Source organism: Amblyomma maculatum, chromosome 1, assembly GCF_055883805.1.
Source record: "Amblyomma maculatum isolate TAMU_Amacu chromosome 1, ASM5588380v1, whole genome shotgun sequence".
Lineage (NCBI taxonomy): Eukaryota > Metazoa > Arthropoda > Arachnida > Ixodida > Ixodidae > Amblyomma > Amblyomma maculatum.
This window is the reverse complement of record NC_139344.1, coordinates 372,069,600-372,091,026: the sequence shown is the minus strand read 5'-3', so window position 1 is coordinate 372,091,026 and position 21,427 is coordinate 372,069,600. Positions and strand designations below refer to the sequence as shown.

The following is a 21,427-nucleotide window of genomic DNA, read 5'->3' as shown; positions in this document are numbered from 1 at the left end:
GACGTGACTAAAACGACGGGACGAAGCTGAACCAGCAGGCAAAGTTCCGAGCGCAGCACGCGAGCCAACTTCGGTGTCCTTTTCTTCCAGGCGCCACCTAAGAAGATTAGGGACACCAGGTGGCATTACTCCCCCTCCTAAAAAAAAAACGAAAGCACAGACTGGGTGCGAGCGATGGGCGATGCAAGTCACTACAAAAACCGAATATAAAACGGAGGCGGTGCCCTACACAAGTAAACGAGTGCATAATACACTACACATTACCGCGTGAAATACGGTTTCATGCGGACAACGTGCACCACCTCGGAGCGTGGTTGCCGACGCGAGTCTGCACAGTACCCGCTGGAAGGACTTCGTATGTCACTTCTGTGACATGGCGCAAAACCTTGTAAGGTCCAAAGTAACGCGACATCAGTTTTTCAGACAAGCCGGGCCGGCGCACCGGTGTCCGCACCCAAACTTGCACTCCTGGTTGGTATGTGACGTGTCGATGACGGAGATTGTAGCGACGCGTATCCTTTCCCTGCTGTTGCTGAATGTGGATGCTGGAGTTGACGTGCTTCCTCGGCGCGCCGAGCAAACTGGGATGAGAGGATTATCCGTGTAGAACGGAAGCATGGCATCTAACATCGTCTGAACGTCGCGTCCATAGAGTAGGCGAAATGGTGTAAAACGCGTCGTCTCTTGGATGACAGTGTTGTAGGCATATGTGACGTACGGGAGAATCTCGTCCCAGGTCTTGTGTTGGGAGTCTATGTACATTGCAATCATGTCGGCGATCGTTTTATTGAGTCTCTCCGTGAGGCCATTCGTCTGTGGGTGATAGGCAGTGGTTTTGCGATGGCTCGTGTGACTCAGCTCAATTACGTCGTGCATAAGTTGTGCCGTAAACGCCGTGCCTCGATCAGTGATTACTTGGGACGGTGCGCCAAGGCGTAACACGATTTGCTGCATAAAAAACTGGGCGATCTCAGATGACGTGCCACGCTTCACCGCCTTGGTTTCAGCATACCGTGTGAGATAGTCGGTTGCAACTATAATCCATTTGTTACCAACCGATGTCAGCGGAAATGGGCCCAGAAGGCCGATGCCGATTTGGTCAAACGGTGTTCGGGGAGGCGCAATAGGTTGGAGCAAACCCGCTGGCTTCCGAGGCGGCGCCTTTCGACGTTGGCACTCACGACAGCCTCTGACATAGCGATGAATGACGTCAGCAAGTTTATTCCAATAATAGGCTTGACGAACTCGGGCAAGTGTGCGTGCAAAGCCCAAGTGGCCAGAGGTGGGCTCATCATGGCAAGCAAAAAGGATATCGGCACGGAGGTCGGCTGGCACTACGAGGAGGTACGCTCGGTCAACAGTGCTGGAGTTCTGTTTGAATAGAACGTCATTCCGGACACAGAAAACAGACAGGTTCTGAGCAAATTGCCGAGGGATATCAGCAGCGCGACCCTGCAGGTGGTCAATGACAGGTCGAAGGTCCGGGTCAGCTCGCTGTCGGGCCATTATGTCTGAAGCACTCACCAGTCCAAGAAAACCGCTCTCGTCGTCCGTGCTCTCATTGACTAAACCGACGGGTGCGCGCGACAGCGCGTCAGCATCTTCGTGCTCTGGCCAGATTTATGCACAATGGTGTACTCAAATTCTTGGAGGCGAAGACTCCATCGTGCTAGGCGCCCCGATGGGTCGCGTAGGTTAGCCAGCCAGCACAAGGAATGATGATCGGTGACCACTTTAAACTGGCGGCCATAGAAGTAAGATCTAAATTTCATGGTTGCCCACACAACCACAAGCAGATCAATTAAGGGGAAATGAGGGTGCTCGTTATAATACATGAAGGAAAGAAGCCAACAGTCGGCGAGGCCAAGGAAAGCATTGGGGATGGTACTTTATGTATTTTTTTTAATGTTTACTTGGATAATCACAGAAATTAGTAATGTATTCTGTTTAGGGGAAAGATAATTAAACACAAAGTAGAAGAAAAAACAGCATGCCGATGGTGGGAACCGAACCCACGACCTCCGAATACCGCGTCCGGTGCTCTTCCAACTGAGCTACATCGGCCGCTGTCCCCCCTGCTACTTGCTTGGGTATTTATGTTGTCTGTATACGAACCTTGAGAGTGTTCACCAGCGCCACCCTCAACCATAGCGGCGGACGTGGAACGTCCTTTGTTACCTCCAGCGTCACGTAGAACGTGATCAAGAGCGAGGGCGAAAGCTGTGCTAGAACCCTCTTACGCTACCTATGGCTTCAAGACTGCCAGAACCGAGACCCCCGTAAGCTACAAGCAGATCAATTAAGGGGAAATGAGGGTGCTCGTTATAGTACATGAAGGAAAGAAGCCAACAGTCGGCGAGGCCAAGGAAAGCATTGGGGATGGTACTTTATGTATTTTTTTTAATGTTTACTTGGATAATCACAGAAATTAGTAATGTATTCTGTTTAGGGGAAAGATAATTAAACACAAAGTAGAAGAAAAAACAGCATGCCGATGGTGGGAACCGAACCCACGACCTCCGAATACCGCGTCCGGTGCTCTTCCAACTGAGCTACATCGGCCGCTGTCCCCCCTGCTACTTGCTTGGGTATTTATGTTGTCTGTATACGAACCTTGAGAGTGTTCACCACCGCCACCCTCAACCATAGCGGCGGACGTGGAACGTCCTTTGTTACCGCCAGCGTCACGTAGAACGTGATCAAGAGCGAGGGCGAAAGCTGTGCTAGAACCCTCTTACGCTACCTATGGCTTCAAGACTGCCAGAACCGAGACCCCCGTAAGCTACAAGCAGATCAATTAAGGGGAAATGAGGGTGCTCGTTATAGTACATGAAGGAAAGAAGCCAACAGTCGGCGAGGCCAAGGAAAGCATTGGGGATGGTACTTTATGTATTTTTTTAATGTTTACTTGGATAATCACAGAAATTAGTAATGTATTCTGTTTAGGGGAAAGATAATTAAACACAAAGTAGAAGAAAAAACAGCATGCCGATGGTGGGAACCGAACCCACGACCTCCGAATACCGCGTCCGGTGCTCTTCCAACTGAGCTACATCGGCCGCTGTCCCCCCTGCTACTTGCTTGGGTATTTATGTTGTCTGTATACGAACCTTGAGAGTGTTCACCACCGCCACCCTCAACCATAGCGGCGGACGTGGAACGTCCTTTGTTACCGCCAGCGTCACGTAGAACGTGATCAAGAGCGAGGGCGAAAGCTGTGCTAGAACCCTCTTACGCTACCTATGGCTTCAAGACTGCCAGAACCGAGACCCCCGTAAGCTACAAGCAGATCAATTAAGGGGAAATGAGGGTGCTCGTTATAATACATGAAGGAAAGAAGCCAACAGTCGGCGAGGCCAAGGAAAGCATTGGGGATGGTACTTTATGTATTTTTTTTAATGTTTACTTGGATAATCACAGAAATTAATTATGTATTCTGTTTAGGGGAAAGATAATTAAACACAAAGTAGAAGAAAAAACAGCATGCCGATGGTGGGAACCGAACCCACGACTTCCGAATACCGCGTCCGGTGCTCTTCCAACTGAGCTACATCGGCCGCTGTCCCCCCTGCTACTTGCTTGGGTATTTATGTTGTCTGTATACGAACCTTGAGAGTGTTCACCAGCGCCACCCTCAACCATCCCCAATGCTTTCCTTGGCCTCGCCGACTGTTGGCTTCTTTCCTTCACACAACCGCAAGGCATTCCTTTTCCGTAGTGGAGTAGTTTGTCTCGGCGCGGGAGAGCGTGCGGCTGGCATACGCTATTACCTTTTCGACGCCAGCTTGGTGTTGAACGAGTACAGCGCCAAGGCCGATATTACTGGCGTCGGTGTGGACTTGGGTGTCAGCGTCTTCATGAAAGTGAGCAAGAACAGGGCTTGTTTGCAGTCGGCTGCGCAGCTCCGCAAAAGCCTCTTGTTGCTCGGCGCCCCACACGAACTGTGTGTCATCGCGCGAGAGGCGAGTCAGGGGAGCGGCAACTTTGGAAAAATCGGCGATGAATCGGCGGTAGTACGTGCAGAGACCCAGGAAGCGTTTCAAACTTTTCTTGTTTGCAGGAACGGGAACTTTGGCGACAGCAGAAGCCTTGTCGGGGTCTGGCCTAACGCCTGCGGCACTCACAAGGTGATCAAGAAACTTCAACTCTTTGTAGCCAAAGTGGCACTTCTCGGCCTTGAGCGTCAAGTCAGCTGACCGGAGGGCATCTAATACTGCACGCAGGCGTTCGAGGTGTTCTTCAAAGGTTTCAGAGAATACGACAACGTCGTCGAGATAGACTAAGCAGATTTGCCATTTGAGGCCGGCGAGAACGGTGTCCATCATGCGCTGAAAAGTAGCCGGCGCTGAACATAGGCCAAAAGGCAGCACTTTGAACTCGTACAGTCCATCTGGGGTGACAAAAGCTGAGAAGTTGGCGCCATGCGCTGCTGCGCTAAGTAGTCTTCAATCTCTCGGGGTCTTTGGCCTATTGGAGGGCGACGCATATCGATGGGAAATCCGTGAAGTCAAAGGTGTCGATAGGGGCACTGGCGATAGAGATGACCTGGTTCCCCGCAATGGAAGCATAGGCGCTGGTGATTTGGGGCACGCCACAGGTCCGCCTTCCGCTGGGGTGGTCGTCGGTTGTCAACGAATGGCTCAGTCTGTGCGGAATACAGTGAGCCTTGATGGGGTGGCGGTAATGGCGCCGAAGCAGGGGCAGGGCGTCGCGCCATATCTGCATAAGTTTGACGCAGGTACTCCATGGGGAAAGGTTGTGGATCAGCGGACGCTACCGACGGCTTCAACGCTTGAAGCTGTTCGCGGACAATGCTAGCAACAGAGCCGACCATCGGCTGTGGAGCACCTAAAAGCGTCTGGAGCTCTTCGCGTACAACTGAGCCGATGATGTCGCGTAGGTTCGGGGTAGCCCCGAAGGCCGAAAACGGCTCCACAACCAAAGCGGCGACCACCGGCCTGTCGTAAGTGGCAGACCGCTGCTGGAGCATCCTCTCTATTGTGACAGCTTCCGAAAGAAACTCGGCAACGGTCCTTGGTGGATTACGCACGTGGCCAGCGAACAGTTGCTCTTTAATACCGTGCATAATGTGGCGCACCTTTTTGTCTTCGGTCATGGCCGCATCAGAGCGTCGGAAGAGCCGGGTCATGTCCTCCACATACATTGTCACAGTCTCATTCGGCATCTGTATACGAGACTGTAGAGCCCTTTCTGCGCGTTCTCGCCGATCCGCGCTGGTATAGGTCTCACGAATTCGTCGGCAGAACTCACGCCATGATGTTAGGGCGTCTTCTCGGTTCTCGTACCAAGTACGAGCGCCATCTTCCAGGCTGAAGAAGACGTTTCGAAGCTTGGCGGCGTCGTCCCACTAATTAAATGAGGCGAACCGTTTAAATTGGATAAGCCAGTCTTCGACGTCTTCGCTCTGACTGCCGTGGAAGGGCTGAGGCAGTCGTGGATTTTGCAGGGTGTAGTAAGTTGGAGCTTGCATAGCCGGTCGAGGGGCGGCTGCGGTGTTGAACTCCAACGGCCCGTGCTCAGGGGGCAGGCCTTGATTCCTTCGGCTAGTACGGTGCACAGGGGTGCCGACTGACACAGGAGTTGAGTCCTGGGCATGCGGTGGTGTACGGGACATGTACTGGGATCGAAACCAGCACCTCCACCAAAATATGTCACGGACAACAGGGCTAGACGTGACTAAAACGACGGGACGAAGCTGAACAAGCAGGCAAGAAGGGAGGCGTCGAATTTATCTACGAGATCATGCTAGTGTGCAGGCTTTCGCTTCGTGCTTTGTCGAGCAGAAATAAACTTACGCCTAGACATTATTACGTTCTAAATCAAGTGAAAAACTATAAATAAATTGTTTTAAAAAGAAGCATACCCCAAAAAGTCAAAGATAGGTTCCTAATGTTTATTTTTAGATAAGCCGTAAGCTCTTAGTAGAAACTTTTGAGATAGTCCAATCGAAAGCAAGCACGTACTTTTTTGTAAGGTCCAGAAAAATAAATGGTTGCAAGTTCTGCAGCGGTAGAGGCTCTACAGGTGTGTGATATTATTCCATTGCTGCACTCAAACCACCCTTTAACATAAAAAAATAACTTTCAAAATTTTCATTATAGTAGAGGTTGTCCCTTATTGTACCTTTGTCCGGACCGTCTCATCGTAATGCACGTTGTCGTAGCGGAAGTGTTCGCACGGTTCTTTTGGCGCGCTTTGGTTCACAAACCACGACGCATTCCATGGCGCATCCGGGTCTGCTCCTGCTTCGAGGATGCGGTCCATTGTCCCATTCACATCCCACAGAGGCAACATAGAGCACTCATCCTCACTTACCACCAGCTTCCAGATCTGTTCGACGCGGGACGCGTTCAGTTCCAGGGCATCCAACTGCGTCACAACGCAGTGATGGTCGGGCTCCGACAGGAGAAAGATGAGGTTCATCGAGAAGAACGGAAAGAGGATCTGAGAGGGTAGCAGGAAAACCCATAGCAGTAGCTTTTGGAACCTACCGAAACCTCCCAGCTCTTCGATCTCGTCCTCAAACTCCATCGGTCGTGTATGCTTATCTAGTCTTCCCGGTGATGCTGTGATCGAGACTCTCCGAATGATGCTAGAACACTAATTGGTTGAAGAACTGTATATTAGAGAGAATATAGTCTACGATCGTCAGCTTTGAGTACAGCACTGTCGGGATGTTTGGAAGCCAAACAGAGCTGCTTTATAGGCTCTTGGCACGCGTTCACGTCTGCTCTTATCGATGCATACAGCGGAGCCGAGCAGATAAATCAGGGGTTGTGAGGAGGAAGAGGATCCTGGCTGCGAAGTAGGAAAAACCTTGAACTCGATAGTCGCCTGCGACGTTGTGGTGAAGGAAGGTGAGGCGCGGTGTTAGACGCGGTGTGTTTCTGATGTCGCTCAGATCGCGTTTCCTTTTGCCCTCGAGCACTACTTGCGGACCATGTGCGGGCAACAAGTGATCTTGTCGCATGCATTGGCTGCAGCTGTAGTTTTCAGAGGAGCTGCTGTTTGCCCTATTGGTCGCTCTGTCAGTCAACCAGCATTCTGAAGTGGCCACTATTTCGCGGCGTTGGACGTGAGCAGCAGCAGGGCAGCGATAGCCAATGTGATTGTGCGAGCGTGCATGAGTGGTGGCGATAACGAACAGTTTCTGCTTTCTGGCGAGGACGTTTCACAAAAACATCGCCGTATATTAAGAGCAATAACATGACTAGTTCGCATGCGCTGTTGTGCCGGGTGCAGGCCACATCAGCGCATGCACCTCATTTTCTTTTTTCCTTCTTCTGCCGCCGTCTTCCTCTTGCTCTGCCTGCCGCTTTCCGAATCTTCTCGCTTCCCGTCTTCTTCTTCTTCTTGCTTCCCGTCTTAAGCTTCTTCTTTCCTTCCGTCTTCTTCTTCATTTTCGAACCTCCTTCATTGCCGTCTTCTTCTTCCTTTATTCTGCGTTCTTCTGGGCGATTTGCCACTTTTTTAAAGATATTTATTGCCTCACGGCATCAGTAGGTTACGAGATGAAGAATGACATAATGATGAAATGAATGAAAAAAGGTTGGCTGATTTTATGAAGTCCAACAGTGAGCGATGATGTGCTCCCTGCGTCCAAGCGATATACGGGGCAGGATTGTTTGCTGAAAGGCCAGCTATCATCAAGTGGCGAATACGTGTTAGTTTCAAAGCTGGGCAGACTCAGAGCAAATGCTAAATGTCGACTTTAACATTTCCGTCTTTACATATCGGACACCCTGGGCGGGGATATAAGTATCGGAAGTAAGACCACGTCCGAGTGACAGCTGGTGTGAGGGCGACCCCAACCCGGATCCTCCTAAGCGCAACCTCCTCTGCACTGGTGAGACCGCGGAGGAGGAATACCGCACACGGAGGGATAAGAACACGTGTTCGGCGCCGGAGGTGTTCCTTTCTTGATAAAAGGAGGGTAGCGTCGTCCACATCAAGGAGCCATGGTAATTATGAGTCTTGGGTCACGAGGCACGCCGCTATATCAGCTTGACTTTGTGAAAGCAGAAGTTCCCGTGGGACCTACTCAATACGTACTGACTGTGGGATGCGCGCCGCAAGCTGTTGAATGTCTTGACATATTTTGGGGCAACGGCTGACACGTCGGAGTAAACGTACCGCTTGAAGTGCGTCAGTGCGGATGACAACTTGGGCCGTAGGGAGCGTATGGTGGCCACGGAGCCGAGCGCCTCCTTACTGCCACGAGCTCAGTGCAGAAAGATGCCGGTTGTTTCGAAAGTTTAAACTATAGGTCTGATTCAGGCTAGGTCTCCACGGACAGTAGATTGCTGTTGGCTTCAGAGCCTTGTGTGCTTGCATTCACGTACGCTACAATGGATCCTTGAGGCAGGTGAGCGTCTTGCTCTTGAAATCTCTGGCGAAGAGACGATGCCGAGTTGCCAGATGTTGCTCTGCAGTTGTCTGTTGGCTTGTTGTCGCCTAACTGCACAAACTTCCAGGGAGGGAGAACAGGCGCCAGTGGCTGAAGAATAATATGTGAAGTTGCATACGCCTTCAATGCTTGTATGGAATGTGATCACGGCGCTGCTGCACTAGCTCACCGGTCGTGTTGAGCTGCGCATTCTCCTGTAATGCTACGACCAGAGTGATTTGTGGAAGGCATGTAATGGTTCTCATTGTTTCTAGGCTCACGGCTTCAAGGCGATCCCGTTGTGCTCTCGTAAGATGTTGGAACTGGGCTTGTTAAACAATACGTGGCTGCAGTACCGCCCTCACCAAGTGGAGTGCAACAGACGAGCCAGCGCCACCCGTTTTAGGAGAAATTCTTCTAATTAAATCCATAGTCTGAATAGCTTGCTTTCTTGCCTGAGAAAGCCAAGCAGTCGCTGATCCTGATTGGGGAATCGTTAAGCCAATAATTTTTTACACTCAGACTTTCCTGTAGTGGGATGCCTGATAGACAGAGACGAATGGAATTTGCAGTACGTTTACGGCGTCCCCAGCGGTTAGCGACACACGTGTATGTAGTTTTACACACGGAAAGCTGAAGGCCAATGGAAGAAGCGTAATCAGAGGTAATATCTAAAGCTAATTGAAGAGCAGCTTCCTGACTGAGCAGATCTTGGTGAGTGCTCCATATCGTGATGTCATCAGCCTATAGCAAAAACTTTATTTCAAGGATGTCATGTAAGCGCCATGCCAGTGAGATGAAAGCAATATTGAACAATGTCGGTGACAATACTGATCCCTGGGGCATGCCACGTAGCGAAACGAATGAACCAACTGCGTCGCCACTGAGGCGTATTGCAAATGCTCTCACGTCCAGAAATGATGCGACAGAACTGCGTACTCTCAAAGGGAGGTGGAGCATGTCAATGGCTTTCAAGATTGCAGCATGACTGCTGTTGTTGTTTGCTTTTTCAAGGTCCATTGCCAATATGGTACGCACATTGCGGCTGCGGGTAGATGATAGCACTGCTGATGCCAAGACCGCCAACCCATCCTCTGTGCCTATGTGTGGACGAAATCCAATTTGAGCGGGATGATAAAAACCGTGCTGTTCCAGCCACTAAGAAAGTCGTGTAGGCAGCATTTTCTCTGCAAGATTGCACAGCGTTGATGTTAATGAGATTTGGTCGAAAGTTAGCGAGGTCTGTTAGGGGCTTTCCTGGTTTGGGAATAGGGATCACCACAGCGTATTCCCAGCTCTCATGTACGACACCATGCAGCCATACATTGTTTATAGTGTCTAGTAGTTGAGGGAGTGCAACGGACTCAGGTTCGTGTAAACCTCATACTGAATTTTGTCCGGGCCGGGCGCTGTTGCTCGTTTCGCCTCATCAATTGCAGCCAGTAGCTAAGGCATATAAAAGGAACTCGCAATTACATCTGCGTCAGCTTCTTCTTCGTCTTTAAATAAAAAAGCTTTTCCACGTGAAACAATTAGTAATGAAGCACTCGCTTACAAACTCGCAAAACCATCTTTCTTCATTTTTTCTGTTCGCTCGGCCAGACAAATTGGTAGTGTCAAAGAGACGTTGCTTTATGCATGTGGCGTGGTCAAACTGCGATATATTGAACACGGATATTTTGATTCAGTGGCTATATCGCACACAGGTTACATCTTTGAACGTTTTGTGTACAAGCATAGAAAAGTCGTGTACTGTATCAATCCAAATGTCACTGATCGAACTGGGTTCAGCGCCTTGTTTCTTGTTGGCCCTTGTTCTAACAGCGCCGTCTGATCATTTCCGCGCGCTGGGAAAGATCGGCTGCGCGGTCTCAGGCTCCTGCATGCGTTTCTAGCTATGTGAAACCGCGTGGTAAAATGAACACGGGTGTGTTTGAGAGGTTCTGGTGCACTCATTTTCCACTACACACCGAAGTCATGCGATGAAGCCAGGGGCTTTAACCTGGCGTGTTTCGCTGTTAAAATCACTGCGGCAATCAACTGTACTAAAATTTTAATTAGTAAACATTTTTGTCTGTGCTCGTAATGAGGCTCCACATTTTATGATAGTAGTTTAAAAGAACCGTTATTTAAAGTTTCAGTACAAAACAGATCAGGCCAGCAACAATGCCTAGCGAGTAGTCAGAACGCCAGGGGTCGATTCATTGCTGTAAAACCTCGATTTGTGTGCGTACGATGCACTCCTCGATCCGTGCAATTATATTGAATTTTATATATATATTACAACTTTATTGTATTGAAATACAGACCTTTCGCAGCCCGCCTCTAGTTCGATATATCTGGGTTGGAGTATACCTCAAATGTTAGGTGCTCGAGAAACAGGTGGTTTTCAGCGGTGAGACGAGCGCGCCTTTAATGCACGTTTTAGTTCAAATCTATTTTGCCTTATTTTAAGCACAAAATGCGTTTAGCCACCGTTGGTAGCACAGCGGCCAGAACGAAGAACACGGAAGTGAACTTGGAGAAACTTTTCCGCTATTCCTCTGCTTCCTACACGTGCTGATCTGCCACCGGAGCAGCGCCTGTGACAAGGACAACTGCTTTAGAGTCTAATACACTGGTTAGTGTGCATGTGCGAGCTGCATCGCTCGTCACAGCGTTGAAGTAAAAACATAGGCGTGCGAGTATCACTAGCCAAATCCGCTGCTTCCCGCATTACCTCCCTATTATTTATAGGTCAGGTCGCAGACGCTTATACAGAGGAGAACGTGCTCATGCACTTGTTAGCTTGCAGTCAATGCCACAGTAACAAGAACAGCATGCATGGCTGGCTGCAAGCTGGTGAGCAGCAAGGAGCAAGGAGGAAAGAAATGACTAAAAGCTGCGCTTACTCTGTCACACAGGTCAATACCGTCGCTCTTAAACCAGATGTAGCGAGCTGAATGACCATAGCGCGAAATGTGCCGTAGAGTAGGATTTAATGCAGCATGTGCTACACTCGGACACTGAAACGTTCGCCACGGGAGGATGCTGCAAAATGTACTTGTTGAAGTAGTAGGGAGAGAAACGCGGATATCACTCAGGTTGGATATGATGATGCTTGTGTCGAAGCATAGCATCCTTTGTCGAAGGCAAAGCTACTGCTTCCATCGGTTAAAATGAAAAACGAAGCACCAACACACATGAGCGCGATCTAGCCTTCCGGCCGAAGACTCATGGCTCCAGGAATCACTAATTTCGCACCACTAGCGAATAGTTTAATAATAATTAGAGAATGTCGCGACTGATCTTGCACTCCAAGTTTTCGGTATGAATCAACAATACGGTTCATACCATTTTTCTCGCACAGAAGAGCAAAGCAGTCGGTTGCTTTTTATCGTCTTCAGGCAGTTCGGTGCCAGAATAGATTTTTTTCTGACATCTATCCGGCGAGCGACGCAGATTCCCTGCGAGAAGTACTTTCATGAAATAAAATACACTTCGAGTTGAAGGCTCTTCGAACTTTCGATTTCTCATCAGCGACGGTAGCGTTGAACCTAAAGCCAAAAATAAATACAGGCTGTGGCAGTTTGAGATATCGCCCCGCGTTTGGGAAACATTCCATGGTTGTTCATCTTTCACGCTTGAAAGGACAGTACAAGAAGAAAACAGTTTTCAAACAAAACTGCCGAAGGTTTTTGCTTGGACTGAGGCATGCATATTAATTAAATAATTTTTCTATAAGTAAATACCTCGGCAAGAAATATCGATGCGCTCGTGTTAAGGGTGATCGTCATACATCTCTGTTATTAATTGGCTCCACGCGACTTAGCACTTGCAGAGCAGAAAGGGAAGCACTAAGAAAAGGCAGAAAAAAAAAGATTGAAATGCAACAACGGCCAATACTAGCGCCCCGTTCGCAAATATCGTATTGTTGGAGACCCTGACAAAAAGGAATTGGTGCGCTCGTCACGCGTAATAAGCCGCGCAAGAAATTTTCCCGACTGGCAGCGCAGCGCAGGATGTCACGTACCGTGGCGAAGATCGCTTTTCGAGTGTCGTCGTGTCTCCTGCCCTGCATGAGCGGCAAACGAGGCTAGTCCCGGGCAGCTTGATCGATCGTTCATCACTAATGCGCCTCGGTTCCTGTCGAGCCTTCGCTAGAGGAGCGCTCGAGTGGTCTTTTCATCGTGGAATGTGGGATTCATGCCCAGCGCTTAAGCTCCAGGTCGTCCTGCATCCGTACATTGTGTTTGCCTGATTCTCCATCTCTTCGACCAAGCTTAGAGCCTGCTGGATAGAGAAGCAATCCTAGTCCAGTTAACTTAACAAGGTGGATTTATGTGTGGAAGAAAAGGGTTTGGGGGGGGGGGGGGGGGGGAGGGGTGCGTGTAGTCGTGACAGAGTTTAGTCTCTTCCCGCTCATTCCCCACCCTGTGGTAGAAGATGGCTGTGGCACCTTTTCGCTTACGGAGCAGTGACAGTGGGTGCACCATCATTCACGTTGCCACTCAGGTGATGCGCAGAATGCAAATAAACCCTGCCTGAAATCTTTTCGTGCTTGTCGCAAGCAACAATAAAATCCACATTATTAGAAAACGGAGGCAGCCTGTCGAGCACCCCTCACCGATAGCCCGACTCGGTTGACTTCGTTCTTTGCAAATAGTTAACTTAACAAGGTGGATTTATGTGTGGAAGAAAAGGGTTTGGGGGGGGGGGGGGAGGGGTGCGTGTAGTCGTGACAGAGTTTAGTCTCTTCCCGCTCATTCCCCACCGTGTGGTAGAAGATGGCTGTGGCACCTTTTCGCTTACGGAGAAGTGACAGTGGGTGCACCATCATTCACGTTGCCAATCAGGTGATGCACAGAATGCAAATAAACCCTGCCTGAAATCTTTTCGTGCTTGTCGCAAGCAACAATAAAATCCGCACTATTAGAAAACGGAGGCAGCCTGTAGAGCACCCCTCACCGACAGCCCGACTCGGTTGACTTCGTTCTTTGCAAATTAGCCTCGGGAGTGCAACGTCACGAGAAGGTGCTTGGGAGGGAGGTAGCGGCGCCACTGGGTGAGGGGGCTCTCGACGTGACAAAGTAAGCAGCGGCGCACAGCTAGCAAAACTGCGCTAATAATTAATTAACCCCTCCCTCACTCTCAAGCGAGAACCCGACAGCCCTGTCCCTGCTAAAACGGAGACAGGGCAAGAGAGGAGCGTGCAGAATCGACCGGTGGCCGCAGGAAGTGGGAGCGTAGCATACGGTCGGCTGGCTGTCCTCTCACTACGGCTGTCAGTCTGAGAGAAGCGTATATGTGAGTGTGGTTGCTTTTACGCTCCAATTAGGACAAGGTAGGCCGCAACGAAGTGCGGAACGCAGTCAGCCTGCCCCGAACCCTCCATTAGCAGTTTGGAGGCAACGAGGAGAAAAAGAACTTCACATAAATGCCAGATCTCATACATGGCAAAACTACTTTTGTAAAGGAATTAAATCACATAATAGAATTACTTTCGAGAAAATTACAATAGTGTGATTAACTTATATTAGTAATTACGACTTTCAAAAAGTGCTGAAATTACATTAAACTTACTTCAGAAGATTACACAATTACTGGATTGATAATTACTTTCGGGTTTTCATCCAAAAAAATATAAAGTAAACTTAAATAACCTCTTTTCAGGCGTGACACACACATTGCGTTGTTTTTCCGCAAAATTCTGACCAAGGCAACTATTCCCTCCCTCATTCGTATAGCGTCCTAATACAAAAGGTACGGCAATGCAACGAGACGACTAATGGCGCAACACTAATTAATTTCATTGCGTTCGCGACAGAAACAAGCGAAAAACCCAGCGCCTTGTTGGCCGGGAGCTGCCCCTAGTTTCAAGCTCCCGAATCAGCTAGGTTAGGACACATGAATCGACCACTTAAGTTACTTGCAAGTAACTTAAGTAAAATTCACGCCATGATCATTTTCGCCCGTCTCCCTCCCCATGCCTTGCGATAATTGTAAACAGCAGGGATTGCCACTGCCGCTTCCAACACGTTTTCAACTCAATCTTGTAACCAATCCTTCGGCGGCCTGCGCCTTACATCTTGCTGTGCACTGAATGCTTGCGGTTTCCTCTTATAGGCATGCACAGTAACTTCGGAAACATCAGACTGGTGACATTGCTTGAAGTTTTCATAGTACGCGCTGTGCTGCACTCTAATAAAGGAGGAAAAATTAAGTTGATACTTAACAGTTGCCTTTATTTACCTGGTTGTTACCAGACGTGCAGAAATTAAAAGGTAGCAATCGTTGGAACGGCTAACTGTGACGCTTTTAACGCTGACATGTTGCATAGGTATGAATGCTGAGGAAGGAGCTAGTTTACGTTCCACACGGTGAAACGCCCGAATACCTTTAAGGTACTGCACATAACAAACATTATTTTAAGACGAAGCACCCGAATACCTTTACATTATTTTAAGACTTAACCTTCTGGAACGGCATAACTATATACTAAAAATATTTAGACGCTTTTTGCTGTGTTGATGCAAATTTCGACTACACAGGGTGTGGTGAGGAATTCAAATGAGGGATGCTGCGGGCTCCCTTTGGTGGTAGTAAGAACGGGACCTCGATATTACTGTATCACTCGTACAAGGCCCTTTTAGGTATAAAACACAATCCCGATGTTCCATCTCTATTAAGGTGAACGCCAGTGGTGCCAACTATCCGACCGTTGTTCACGTGCACTTAAGATGTGAAATATGAAACACCCTCTAAAGCCGCCTACTGCAGAGGCTACGAGGGTGTAACGTGCCCCCTAGTTTATTTAAATATGGCTAATGCAGATTTTCTGAGTTACGCGAAACTGCGTGCAAGACAGGCGTGATAAATGCGAAAACCTGCCGGACGACAACTGACGCCGCACCACCGGCAGTTTCACCGCGGGACGCAGTGGGCAGAGGCGTGCGTTATTACGCCGCCTTGCACCGAGCACGGAGCGCAGCGAGCCAGGAATTTGTCGGACACGCTCTGAAATAATGCAGCATTGTAGAAGCCAGCTGCACTGTTGCAGGCTGTCTTTGTCATAGAGTGAATTGAACGATCAAACTGACATTTGAAAATGTGGGGTAACTAGGCACGTATACTAAACTACTTAGTCCAGCTGGTGTGCTGGCGGCTTTTAAGATCTAAAACAGTAAAAAAAAATTGGAAGCCCGACTTCCACAACTAACCGCTAAAGCCAGCCATAGCGTCCACTACGCTGCATGCATTTAGGGGTAGTGAGTATACTTTGCAGCGTGCTGCGCGTATGCGATAGCGACACACTGCGCTTGCTAGCTGGAGCGGCTGGCGAGACGCTGAGCGCGACCCGCACAGCAAAGACACGAGGAGGTCATGACCTGGACAGGATAGTTGCACTCTACCCTTGCTTTACCTTTCACATGCACTCACCCTCGTTCCTCTTTCGCATTCGGAGACTCTTTCCGCGACATGTTATTTTTCCTTTTTTTTTTTTTTTTTTTTTTTTTTTTTTTTTTTTTTTTTTTTTTTGCGCAGAGACGATCGCCCACACGCAAGTCTGACGCACAAAGTCGAGGCCGTGCCTACTACACGTGACGCCTGGTAGGATTTATAGTTTTATAGCTCGTTTGGAGCGGCAGCGCTCTGCCTCCTGCTGATCAAGTATGGTCAAGAGAAGACTCAGGGATTATCCTGCTTCCTTAATGAAACGATTGGAAAGCCCACCTGTCGCTGTGGCGTGAGCCTTACTTGATAAAGCTGCTTTCTTTTGCGTCCATTTCTTTTCATAAATGTACGTACCTCCATCAACTACCTAAAGTACGAATATAGATTCTTGACCGTGTACACCGGTGGAAGAGGAGAACATAGAGGCCGCCTGTCTGTATGCAGGGGTTTTAGGTGGGATGTGCTAACTAGTAATCTCAAGACGGAAGACGCCGCAAGCTCTTTTACAAATTTTTCGAAATCGAAAATTAATTCACTGAAAATCGAACACATTAAAAATACGCTAGGAAACAATAAAAAGAGAATAAGGTAAGAAAAAAAAAAACTCAATAGCAGCAAAGGCCGGGGCATGTCGGAAACTAGCAAAAATTTGGAGAAGTGAGGAGCCAATTAAGGTATTCGTTTCTTTTATTTTTTTTTTACCGGGGAGGGATAGCTGGGATAGCATAAAACCTCGTTGGGGCAACACGTGACATGACCAAACACAAATTGGCCTAAAGGGTGGGTGTTGTTACGCTAATCACGCTGTATGGCAGGTCTTGCTTCCACCTAGGGAAAGCGCGAGTTGGCAGGTGCACTCGGTTGTGCACAAACATGTCCACAGACATGTCCACAGCATTCCGAATTTCAAGTTTAAGTGAGTTCAGAACCAATGCTCAGTTCGTCCGCCGCACTGGGAAGCCCCCAACAGCGGATAGAGTGACCATTGAAGTTTGTCATTCTGTGGATGCATAGTCTCAGTTCAATGAGCTAGCAGCAATGACGGAAGAAGCAAAGCATGGCGAGAAGACTACAGACTCCAGTAATATCGCGTCGTCAAAATAATGTTGTGTCCCCTACGTTTTCTTATAAGTTGCTGACGGACGCTGTCTAGCCTATCTTCGATATGCGAAACACCTCGATTACTTCGGCTATGCGTGTACCCTATAACTGAATACAAAACGGACGATGAAAAATTGATTTACACGGCTTATATATTCGGCAAAGCGCTAGCCAACGTAGCAGCCTCTGAACTGACAGATGTGTGATATCCTTTTATTCTGTCATTAACAAAAATTCCCGATTCGCCTAGTGTAACGGTTACCACATTGTGAAAGAACTTGATAAACCAATCCAGATTTGCAACGCAAGGCCCAGAACTCGTGCTCAACAGCCAATATTTATTTTATAGCCTATTGATTCTTCCCTCTTTGCTTTGTTGCTTACATGTCTGAACAGTATTGCCCCCACATCGTACCATCTTGTCACGTTTCCGACGCCATGTAGAAACTGGCGCAAGAGTACCAGATCAACGCTTTTTTTCGTTTGGATTCACGGGGATGTTCAGCGGGGAACACTTTATTCCACTTAATCAGCTTTTCATAGACAAGCAGTATGAGCTGATGAAGCTAGCCAGCAGCCCTTAATCTATGAAATTTATAATTGAAACTTACGTGAAAACCTTATGCATGCAATTTAAGGAGCGCTGACCTGAGGCACGGAAATCAATACCCTCTTTCTACTATACTAGAGTGCCCGGAATTGAAGTGAAGAGAGGCCTTCGTCGAACTTAGATAATGTATGCGGCACTTATACCTGCTTTCAAAATCTGGATTGGCTCTTAAGCTCTAAGGGTGCGACGTGACAGTTTTAATTACTCCCTTTCGCGGCTCCTCTCGCGGTTCTTTACTCGTGTGCATGAGGGCTCCGATCTTTCAAATACAAATACTTTAATTTGTGCCTCTGTCCATCCACGTTCCAAGTCCAGGACTTGGAGACAACTTTTCGTTGTGAGGCAGTTGTTAAATATTGCAAGATGCTGTTATTTACATGTTGATCGGGAATGGTTCTAAACGTGCAATAATTAACGAAAATTTCCTTCTAAATTTTTTGCTGCGCTCCCGCAGTGTAGTTATTTTCTAAAAAAAAAAAAAAAAAAAAAAAAAAACAGGGACAACAAGGATAATGCGAAGTGCGAGACAATACGAATGTAATGGAATTCGAGTAAAATACCGCCGTCCCATAGATAAGGGAGCGTGGCTATCTGTATGCAAATTCCAGAGACAACGAAGCCCTTTGCAGGTTAGCCATTTTTTTCTCGGCGATATTTGCAATAATAAAGACTGTGTACGGGATAAGAGCAGCGCTTTTACCACGCTGTATGTGTTTTGCAAAACTGCAACAGTCTTTTCTAAGGCTCTCTCTGTACAGCTGCATCCGAAAGCTCACGGAATGACAGCCACTAGATTGTATATTTCGCTAGCGCACAAAGAACTATGGGACAGCTCTCTTTATCATAGCAAAACTCTGACATCAATTTTTGAATCTGTTGGCGAGCCACTCGCATAACGAAGCAAACAAGGCCGTTCTGCGCTTATCGATCCTTTTTGCACTGCTTCCTGGCGGCCCTACAGTGTGATGCCGAATTTGTAAAAATCCTCAACAGCCAATCCCACCTACCCATCCAGATTGACCTACCCGCACTGTTCTAGACAGGGAGCTGTACACTCCGGGTTACAACTTCCGCGTTCGCCGATTGTTGGTGCATGATTCTGCTCTTCAACTCCTTCCCCCCCCCCCCCCCCTCCCTCCCCCAATTGTTTCTTCTCCTTACCTCCCGAGTTCGCTGGGTGTCCGCGAGCGACCTTCAAGGCTTGACAAGGTGAAATAGGAATTACGTGTTTTGGTGGTGGTAACTAGTCCGCATGTAGCAATAAAAAAAAAAAAAAAAGAAGAGAACCCCATCGCAATGACTTAGAAGCAGTCGGGTTCGAACTCGGGTACTCGGGTTCGGTAGCCGAACGCCTCAATCACTCCGCCACCGCGGCTTCTTTTGTTTCTTTATAGACTTAGTCACAGCGACGAATATTTTCACTAGGTGTAATAACGTTTAAATAGCAATAAAGTTCCGTCATTTTTCTATTATTTCTTGTCCAATAAGAGGCCACTTCTGCTCTTCCTTCTCCCCCTTTTCCTGTCCACATCTCTGACTGCAGACCGTCGAGCGTATATGCTAATTTTATTTGCTAACTAGCAGGGATGAATCTATAGGTTATGCGTCTATATGGAGTAGTTTCCTGGCTCCTTTCAGTTGCTGCGATATATTTAGGATGCCCTTCTACTGAGCAAGCGGTGCAAAGCCGCACTCATAGCACGTTATATGCCCCGTTTTCTGGTACTTGCAAGCCTCGTAAGGCAGCGCAGCCGTTTCATTCAGCTCTGTGAGCGAGCGAAAGCCTATAAAGTACCCATGGGTTCACAGACTCCCATGGGCAGCAGTATTTCAGGCATGGCGCGGAAAGCCTGGTATCTACTCGTTCGGGTAAACATTTACAAAGAATAAATAAGGAGACAGAAATAAAAAAAAAAGCGGAAGTCAGGAGCGAACGCATTTATCGCAGGAGTGGCGCGTTGAATTGTAATCAGTTGCATCTGGGCCCCGAGGGAACACCCCGCAGTTCAGCACGCTCCTCCTGGTGGAATCTGGGGGGGGGGGGGGGGGGGGGGGTTCTCGCCAGAGTTGCCACCGGACACCCCCTTTATTCCTGACTGCTAGGTTTGCAGCAGGGGTAACGAAAGGGCGATGCAAAAAAAAAGAAAAAGAACAACAAGGGAAACGAAAATAGAAAACGAACGCTGAAAGCGTGGAAGACAATTAGGCTGGGGCTAACCGCGTGCCGTTGATTGGGCAACTCGTTCTCAGGAAGGTTGCGGAAGGAAGAGGGCGATGGGTAGAAAAAGAATAAGACATGAACTCCGCCCCCTTAGGAACCCAAGAAGTTCAGAGCGTGGCAATTAGCTCTCTGGAACGCCGGGCCCTCGAGGCGTATTCTACGTCTGCCTTCGCTGCAACTTCACCAGACCTGTGTTGTGTGTTGTGGGGCAGGGCAGTATCTGTACAGGCCTGGTTACGCAGAACAAAGACAGCTTTAGAGCGGACCAAACTTTAGATGTTGCCGCAGTGTAGCTTGAATCTTCTTATGGCTGGCCTTTTCTGACTGAAAACTCGCAAGCCCGTCGGCTACAGGCGAAGGCTGCAGTATGGCGGAGTTTGGATGAAGCCTTGGGCTCAGCACACACGATACACCCACTGAGGACCAATAATCACAAATGGTGTTTGTAGTAGAATTGGTGTGAGGCAGTTGTACCTGTGCGGTTGCTTCACCTGCTGAGGTATTCCTTCCAAACTTGAATGTAGGTAACATTCTGTCACGACCTGCATGTCATCATCATCATCATCATCATCATCATCATCATCATCATCATCATCATCATCATCATCAGCCTCACTATACCCACTGCAGGGCGAAGGCCTCTCCCATATTTCTCCACTTAACCCGGTTCTGTGCTAAATGCATCCACTTGACCCCTGCGAACTTCTTAACCTCGTCCGCCCAACTAACTTTCTGCCACGCCACTTGCTACGCTTTCCTTCTCTTGGAATCAAGTTTGTTACCCTAAGCGACCATCGGTTATCCTCTCTTCGCACTACATGACCTGCATGTGGAAGAAGGCAATTCGGTACAATATTTATTATTTGTTACCTCTCACCATATCTAAGCCTTTGGAAAGAGTCAAAACAGCTTTGTTGCAGGGACCCCGTATAAAGTCTGCGTTACTAACCTCGTAGTAAACGAGATATTTGTTGTACAAACAATTTCACAAACCGCTAAAAACGTGGAGGGTTGGACCAGCTGGTTGGACTGATAAAGCTTTACATATCTTATGGAAATTTACTTTCATAGAAGCGAAACGAAGTGGCGTCCGTATGCTGTGCGATACCAGAGCACGTGAAAGATTCTCAGGTGGTTGAAATTGCTCCGCAACCCTTTCTCTCTGTCCAATTTCACTCCCCCCTTCTCTTCCCTTCGGCACGGTCATGTGTCCAAAGAACAAGTGTGACAGATACTGAGATATTCCTTTCCTGTGAACCAATTATTTTTCATGATGTGTCATACCAGCGAAACGCACAAGGAAGGTATGAACACTTCGTAATATAGATGGTAAATCTGGAAAGAGTTACAATGAAGCTTTTTTCCCGCCATATCGGTTTTCTCTGAACTAAAGAACAGACTTAAAGCAGTGCTGTCGGCCTATCGTTTTGCTTTTAGTTAATCAACCATGCTGCGTAGTTAGGAAAATGCACTACCCTGGTCGCGCTGGCAAAGCTCCCAACTGCCCAAGGTAATCAAAACTTTGTAATTATTCAGTAGATTCAACTTCAAATGTTTGGCTCAGTAAAAAAAAGGAATTAGTTTTGCGCGCAGCATTCTTACGCGCATTCGAGGTAAGTGCACCGAAGATCCCAGCTTTCGTTATTTGAAAAAT

At 48.2% G+C, this 21,427-nt stretch overlaps 4 non-coding genes and 1 pseudogene across 4 annotated transcripts; all 5 read right to left on the bottom strand.

The window, feature by feature from the left end:
- LOC146208194 (organic cation transporter protein-like) overlaps positions 1–6,552 on the bottom strand; it is a 31,103-nt pseudogene extending 24,551 nt beyond the window's left edge.
- TRNAP-CGG (transfer RNA proline (anticodon CGG)) lies at positions 1,992–2,064 on the bottom strand. Its single transcript has one exon. It is a non-coding gene; the product is annotated as a tRNA-Pro (tRNA).
- TRNAP-CGG (transfer RNA proline (anticodon CGG)) lies at positions 2,490–2,562 on the bottom strand. The gene has a single exon. It is a non-coding gene; the product is annotated as a tRNA-Pro (tRNA).
- Positions 2,987–3,059, bottom strand: TRNAP-CGG (transfer RNA proline (anticodon CGG)). Its single transcript has one exon. It is a non-coding gene; the product is annotated as a tRNA-Pro (tRNA).
- Positions 3,485–3,557, bottom strand: TRNAP-CGG (transfer RNA proline (anticodon CGG)). The gene has a single exon. It is a non-coding gene; the product is annotated as a tRNA-Pro (tRNA).
- Positions 6,553–21,427: the final 14,875 nt, after the last annotated feature.